The sequence below is a fragment of the Aphis gossypii genome, chromosome X, assembly GCF_020184175.1.
Source record: "Aphis gossypii isolate Hap1 chromosome X, ASM2018417v2, whole genome shotgun sequence".
Lineage (NCBI taxonomy): Eukaryota > Metazoa > Arthropoda > Insecta > Hemiptera > Aphididae > Aphis > Aphis gossypii.
Genome location: NC_065533.1, coordinates 40,965,704 through 40,974,372, shown reverse-complemented (window position 1 = coordinate 40,974,372; position 8,669 = coordinate 40,965,704). Strand labels below are relative to the sequence as shown.

The following is an 8,669-nucleotide window of genomic DNA, read 5'->3' as shown; positions in this document are numbered from 1 at the left end:
TAAATTTTTGTTGTAGAAATTGGTCAGAAAACACTGTTAGCAAATATACGAAAACCTTACTACTATATTATAAGTGTTTTTTATTATTAAATAAAACACAACATACATCACAATATCTATTTGATAATTTTGCAACCGAAGAATTATTCGTTGAAGTCAAATCACCAGCAACCCTCGACATCTAGGTATTATCCTATTCCCTAAAATAAAATAATACCTATAGGTTAGGTTTCGAATAAAGTCAGTTTCTTTACATCTATGGTTTTGTTATTATTCGTAGGTTATAAAATTAAAACAATTGTAAGTAAATGTACTATACATATAGTATTATATATATTTAAAATTATTTATATATTATATTATATTTATTTGTTATTGTATATCAATACAGGGACTAAAATATAAAAATTTTCATACAATACAATTTATATCAAACTTTGCATTATCGTGAAGCGCTTTCTCCTCCACACTTCTAAAAATATATTTAAAATTTAAATCATACACGTTAACATGAATTAAACAAAGTTTCAATATAAACCTAACCTAACCCTGTATACAAAGTTTATATAAATTATATTATGTTACGGGCAAACGTTGAAACTTGTAACAAACCTCAGAAACGACCGGACAAATTATACTTATCTACTAGAAACCGTTGATATCATACTTTAGGTTCTACTGGTTCAAGTCTTCACTGGCGGCGCCCAAGCATAAAAGAAGGATACGCGAGACACACATTTTATAATATATATAATATCGTATAAGTCTCATTAATATATAAATAAGACAAATCGTTTGCTCCGATCGAAGCGATGACCATCGTGACCGAATGAGCAACGCATATAGTTTGGACGTGTGACTATATTAGCAACCGCGGTAGTGTTACGTATTTCACTATAGAGTATATTATATAGACTGAAACGTAATTTGTACACAATCATATTATAAATAGTTTCAATTATAAATTGTTCGTTACCCCCGAATCTTACGCGATTCTCGTACAATGACGTGCATATACGCTATAATTTCTCTGAAATATACGGCACTGAACAATTCGACACAATTCCATAAGTTGCCGTTTCCAAGAGCTTCGAAAAGCTCGTATAGATATATTGTACTTGTGTGTTTATGGCTTTTACGCGTTTCTTCGAAGGGCGAGTACCGGCTACAACGTTCCGGGAAAATGAAAAATATCGTTTTGACAACGTATATAGTCATATCGGAATAATAGTACGGCGGCGATTTTAACGCGTTCTGTGTTTCGGACGACAAAAATTTCGAGTATAAAACGAATATCATTTAATCCTCTCGCATTATAATAACATACCGGCAACGTATATTTCACATTCGATTATAACGTATTATCGCATTGCGTCGGTCACGTGTGTGTGGTGTTCTAGTCGGTTTACGAAAAAAATCGGTTCGCAGAATTCGCATCATCTGCGTTTACTATATATATTATAATATTATTCTACTATAATGCGGTGAAGTGTGCGTGTAATACGTCGTATGTTCACGATTTATCATATTATTATTATTATTGTACAACGAAGAAATAATCTTTTTCACGAAATACCCGAAACGTAGCAAATCGCTCTCAGATGTGTCCAATTATGAAGTTTCTTTCTTTATAAAATGACACTGCACAGTGTACGACTATTATATTATCCACGTGCAGTAGTGCTGCAGCATTGTCGCCGCCTGTGAACGTTCAATATATATACTATAAATTAGGGTTCAAAAGAATTTTTTCGTGTCGTTGCGGTCTGGAGAATTGGCCTATAGCTGCCTATATATCATTATTGTATTATTTAAAAGAAAGAATATAATGGTATAGTATAATATATATACATTAGTGTTTGCTTTAAAATTGACCTATCGTCAAAAACCTAATATCGATATCTTATTGTGTTAGAATTCGCTTTTGTATTAAAATGATCTACCTTACAATATTGACACTGTAATGATCACAATAATTTATTTATTCACAAATCGACGGATGTCATTATCGAACATCAATTACAGCTCGCACAAATGCTGATTCCGGTACTTACAATGATGATGATGCTTATACGTTGTATAAAATTAAAAACTATGTGGTCATTTAAGAATCAACGCTCCGGATGTCTAATATACGTTATAATAATAGAACAATTACAATTTCCTCATAAAATAGAAGTGAAGGATATGAATGAGCGTTAATTATTTTTTTATTTTTAAATCCCGTTTCTTTGATTATGATTAAATAAAATTATACAGAAAATACAAATCGCGATACATTAGTTTGTTTTCTATTTATAATAAAATACCAGGATACTACTACTAATAATTATTTTTTAATTAAAATAATTAATGGCTTCATTACAACTAATTTACCATAATTTAATATGTATTAAACGACTAAATGTTTTTTACTTTTTATGAAATCAATAATAATTTGAAGGTGCTTTTGAAGTTCTTTACATTGAGTGCTTTAATAATGGAAGTAATAAAATATAGTATGTACCTGCATACAAAAAAAAAAAAAAAAACAAGCAAATAAATGGAAAAAAGAAAATGATTTCCGATATGAAGTAAATTGGAATCGATTATTGATATGCTATTATCAAACATACGAGAGAAGGTTTTCCAAAACTAATTGTTATTTTCTAAGTTGGTTTCCTTTAATGTAGACCAAATATCTCAGCAGTTGAATTTATAGGAATTTTTCAACTGTCCGTAAGCGGAAAACGAGAGTCCTTACCTTTATATGTATAGTTGTAAAATATTTTATTTCCAGTTTAAGCGTTATTAATGTTTATTTTTGGAATTTTGGATAATAATAATGTGTTTATTGAGGAGTTGCTTGTATACTAAAAACTGTTTACGCATTGTACTATAATCCGCTCATGAAACGTTGTTTACGGCAATTTATTGCTCGAAAACCAGAGAATTTCCTTGAAAATGAAATAAATCGTAAATAATATATTCAATAAAAATGTACATTATATTTATTTCAGTCTACAGGAATAAAATCACTACATGAAGTTTTATCACATTTTATGGTGGAATATTTGTTCGAATTTTATTGACGGTTGTAGAATAAACCGTATACGTATATACATTGATCGGAATATTTTCATATTAGAGATGGGAAGAAAAAATAAATAAATAGAATTCTGGGATTAAACAGTTTATATTATATAGTGGAGCAATAAAGACAAATTCAATGGTTAGGTACCTATTTCGATGTTTGTTTAGGAAAAAGATAAACGTATATCTTTTACACAGCATGCACCACTTTTTTTCTCTCGATTCTACCCCGCATCAGCTATATAATCTGCACGTTCTATTTACAATATCGGAAACCCTTAGTGGTCCGGTTTTATGAGTGTTTTTTTTTTCAACACACGTCGATTGTTCGTAGGTAATCATTCTAAATAAAGCAAACACAATAAAAATGAAGAAAAAACGGATATTTATTCACTTCTAGTGTGATGCTTAACTAGTAAGATTCGTGTGTATGTCACTGCAGTAAGTAATTGTAATGAATATGGTAAATAAAATAATTTAAATTTTGAAGCCATTATATTATGGTGAATTATTATTATATACGATGCTATTGTGCTAAAATTATTAAATTATTTTCGGTGAGTTCTTTTTTGCGGAAAACACACACACACACACACACACACACACACACATGTCATTGTAATACCAATTTTTCATATTTCTTTGCTTCACTCAGATTCTAAAATTAAAATGTTACTAAATTTATCAAACTCGAATTAACAATAAAAGTTATTGAAATTCATCGTTTTTATTTAAAACATACCTATTTTTAGTAACATTTTTTTTATAAATTGTATATTATATATTATAATACAACAATTATTCAATTTAAAGTATCTGCAGTGTAGCTAGCAGTATATTTAAATATATAATAAAAGTATACTCTATAAACCACTCAATTTATTTGTATTGTTGATTTTAATTGTCTCTATATACCATAGATACGCATCAGTATTCATTTAAAACGTGGTCAAGATAAAAAATACTATAATATACTATACTTAATTTATAGAGGATAATAATTTAAAAGACATGATATACAATACAAAACGCACACATTTGATTAAATGCTTAAACCGTAGCACAGTTACACACGTTTTGTCTTTTTATAGCACTTTTTTCGGAAAAAAATAAGAAACATACAGATATTACTTTGGAATATTAAAATATTATAAAATATTATTTTTAATATAATAATATCATATATTTTTTCTTCGATTGTGAAAATAAATACTTTTAATATAATAAACTTATGTATATACGGTACATTGATACCTATAAAGCTTGATTATTTTATTATTGAACAGAATTAATACTTATATCATTTCAAAATCTATTAAAATTTTTGTAAATCATTTTCTTATATAATAGAAAAATCCGAAATATCAGAATAAAACAATTTTTTTTATGGATAATGGATGTATAATTGTAAATTCAAAAGTTATTGCCTATTAACATTTTAAAATAATTTTATATTGAACTGGGTAGTTTTTAAAAGTGTATAAATTATTTTCAAAAAAATTTATAGGAATATTATGAATTAATGAACTTTTAAACTACAAACTTCTAAGTAGCAGCGATTTTCATATTTTCATCATAAAAAGTATCGCCATTAATCAAATCATATAATAAACAATTCAAAGTAACTATCTATGTATAGATAATCATATCTGGTTATGGTTATATTGTAATATAAATTGAGATAAATTATAAATTAAAAGTAGTATAGGTACTTCTAAAATTCAAAGTCAAAATAATTAAGAAGATAATTTGTGAAGGTACCTAGTTCAAATAATGAAAGTTTTTACAAGATAACCAAAATGTAGACAAAAATATATAATGTTGTACGGGTGATGCATGATAAATGTGTCAAATTTCTAGAGGTGTTTCTAGCGCTCAAATACAATAAAAAAGTCCTTATGAACTTATGCCTTAAAAAATAATTGTTATTAGATAAAACTCAAATTTCTTAAAATTTTGACAATTTAACATAACCTTGTTGGATATGATTTCTCAATCCAAATTTTATGAGCTTTGTAGTACTTACGGTTTAGCAGATATGAACATTATTATGACGTATGGAACTTACGTTTAACCGAAAAAACACAATCATTAAAATATTTCTTTTATTATTGATAGTTTAATTATGGTCATAATGACTTTTTTTGTTGTATTTGAGGTCTAGAAATATCTCTAGAAGTTTGACACATCTATCATGCAACACCCTGTATAATATTTAACAATTTATACTTTTATAATAATTATTTTTTACAGCAATACAGATAATTATATTAAAATAGATGATTTTGTATGATCACGAGATTCATTTAAGGATTTCGTTCTTAATTAATTTTATTGATTGACATGTTTTAAGTTTTGACAAATAATAAACAACTATTTTAATTAAAATATGTTAAAATAGTTTCATAACAAATTATAGAAATGTATGTGTACTATAATATTTGTATCATGGAATCATCAATTACTTACGTGTCTAGAGTTGGTAGATAAACAACATTTTACAAATTTACAAATCTAATTATATAATATGCATACGGTATAATACAAATAAATAAGTAAATTGTATATTTTAAATAGCATATTATACTTATTGTCAATAGGTATGGATGTAATATGGTTTTGAATTGATATTTATTGATACTTTTATATGTTGTAACCTATACCTACGCATATAATATAATATCATATCTGTATAATTTAAGTCCTAATTTTATTTATATTTTCGAGTTAGGTTAATAAATTATAAAGCATAGTTTTTATTTGAATCTAAGAAAAAAAGTCAACTTGTTTATTCATAAAAAAAAATAGTTGTATTAAATTCTGTAAATTATATAATTAATTCTATAGTATTATAGTAATAGCAATAGCAGTATTCTATGACAACGATAATGTATTGATTTTACATTGTGTTTTTTTTTTTATTATTAAAAACTTCATTCAACTTATTTACAACTTCAGTAACTTTTCTGGTGGTAAAATTAATGATTGGTTAGTAATTTTAAAAATCGTCAGGGAAAACAAAAAAAGTAATACAGATTTTAAAGAAGAGGTTTATAATACAAGTAGTCTATACTGCAACATGTACATTTAATAAATAATGAAAGTCATATCAAAACGAGGTTAAGATGTTTACTTAATGTTTCAGTGAGATGAAAATGTGTTTCAAAATAAGATGATGATTAAGTCATATGTTACCTGAAAACATAGTCAGCTTACACTACGAAACCAAAGGAATAAAAACAATCCCTTATAGACCGAGACCATACATGGCGAATTTCGCAGCATTGTCAGTCATGATGATGACTGCAGTACCTAGAACCCATCTTAATTTAAAGCAATGTGTAATGAGGAGTTTGCGGTTTTATTGCTTTGGCGTTCGCCCCTTCGCCCGCCAAAACGCAAGCCGATCGGTATTTTCCGCCGCAGATGAAAAACTCGGCGTATTACATCCGTTGTGATGTTAAGTTATACTCCGTTAAAAACCAATGCATTTTTAATTCGACAGAAAACGACGTGGAATTCGCCGTGTATAGCTCTGGTCTTAGATTATGAAGAAATTGCAGTGAGTATAAGTACCTACTAATACAAATATGATTAACACGTGTATCAACAATGATATATATGTGTTGAAATTTTTAAAATTAAAAAAAATTATTTTATCCTATAATTTTATGTATTTATTTATTTTTTTAAACTGCTTTTATTTGTATGATATAAATTATAAGGCACTAAGGTAGTGTTAAATCAAATATCTATTTATAAAAGTTATAAAATAAAAGCCAGGACACATTTTCGTTTACCTATATTGTATTTTTTTACTTAATGTATATGTATACATTATACAATTACGCAGTTCTAATAATTTATATATATTATGCTAAATATTATTTTATTATGTTTTTTTTTTTTGTGGCGTATGGTTATGACAGTTGAGGGAGCCGCTTATTGCTTATGACTTTCGCATTGTGTTATTATTAGTAGTAATAACTTATTTTATCTATATAGACTTCCCCTTGTCTACTTAATATTTTTATAGTACATATAAATAATAAAATATTCAACACGTTTATCGTCTAATTAAGCTTTTTACGAACATCGGGTTCCGATCCTAGTATTTATTTTATGTACGAGGACACATTATAGTCTAACAATCGTGTTACCTTGGAACTGTATATAATATTATAATAGGAAAGGCAGATTGATTCAGTACCGACCTAATAAGACATTTTTGTCCTTCGAAATTTTATCTTATTCTTCGGCTCCTCTAACAATACATAAATATAAGTATAATTATTTTTTCTTATATATACGTCCATGTGTTTTCAGAATTTCAACAAACACTAAAATTATACATTATTTTCTATACATTTGTAAAAGAGTTTTAAATATTTCATTTACTGCTTTAGGTTTTCTTTAAACAAAAAAGACGATGTTATACATTTTTGAAATGCGATGTACTGATATGTATTTATAAAAGGCGTGCGAGAGAATCGAGGGACGCCAAATAAAGATGGCCTGCGACCATTATGTTTGGTCGCCACGGGTAATGGACAGTTTATGCGATTATAAATCATCTGGTCGGCATGGGAGAGTCATGTTGTGAAATAAATTTAGTCTATTCAGGATCCGGGCGACGGGCTGCAATTTCTCCGTGTAACACAATGAGAATAATGGGAACCGGAAAAAAAAGGTTCAAACATAAAAGCGGTTGCCAGGTAGATAGGTAGGTACTGCACCACTACTTCACGGTGAAGAATGGTATATATACACGCCGAGGGGAGAAAAATACCTACGTTTATTAGTATATATATATAGCCAATGTTATATGTGTCGCGAAGACAAAGGTCCCTGTAGGAACTACAGCACACAGAAAGGAACGAAATTAACAAGATAATTGTGTCAAGGAATCTAAAAACATATTTTTTCCGGGCGTTCATTGTTCAATTCACTGAACATTTTCAATAGGAATCATTGGACAAACACAATGATGATCGTATTTTAAATTTCAAAAAGTATTAGTGTCAGCCAGCATAAAGGATCAGGCATCCTATGCATTTAGGATTGTCCCAGTTTTAACGGCTAATTGGTTATCACTTTCGGATTTACAATATTTATTTATTATATATATATATTCAAAAGATGTTTTGTTATTTATTTATATTTTTATTCTAACAATGTTGATTGAAGACAAAACATAAAGACAAAAAGTGTAAAGATTAACGAATAAAACATTGTTCTTAATGTTCTTATTGTCATGTGTAATAAGTAGGTAATTATCATTAAAGTGGCGATCAGTTATTTTAGCCAAAACATACTATAATATGTCTTTTGTCCGTCAAACCGATCAACCTAGTTAGCGAATACACTTTTGAAAATGCAGTTTTAAAATTTGAATGCTACGTTGTAGCGTTGTACGTATTGTATTAACGTTTGTAAACTTAGAGGAGAAAAGTTTAATATTTCATTAAGAACGAAGAGGTAAAATAATATAAAACCCAGTGTATAAGTTTATGCGTCTGATTGCACATTAACATTTGTACCTAACTCGTAAAATTGTACAATGTAACAGAATAACGTGATACGAAGGTCTGTATTAT

At 27.9% G+C, this 8,669-nt stretch overlaps 1 long non-coding RNA gene across 1 annotated transcript; it reads left to right on the top strand.

Annotated features, from left to right (window-relative positions):
- Positions 1–5,890: 5,890 nt before the first annotated feature.
- Positions 5,891–6,739, top strand: LOC126551552 (uncharacterized). Its single transcript, XR_007605477.1, has 2 exons — positions 5,891–6,153; positions 6,218–6,739. It is a non-coding gene; the product is annotated as an uncharacterized LOC126551552 (long non-coding RNA).
- The last annotated feature ends 1,930 nt before the right edge of the window (positions 6,740–8,669 follow it).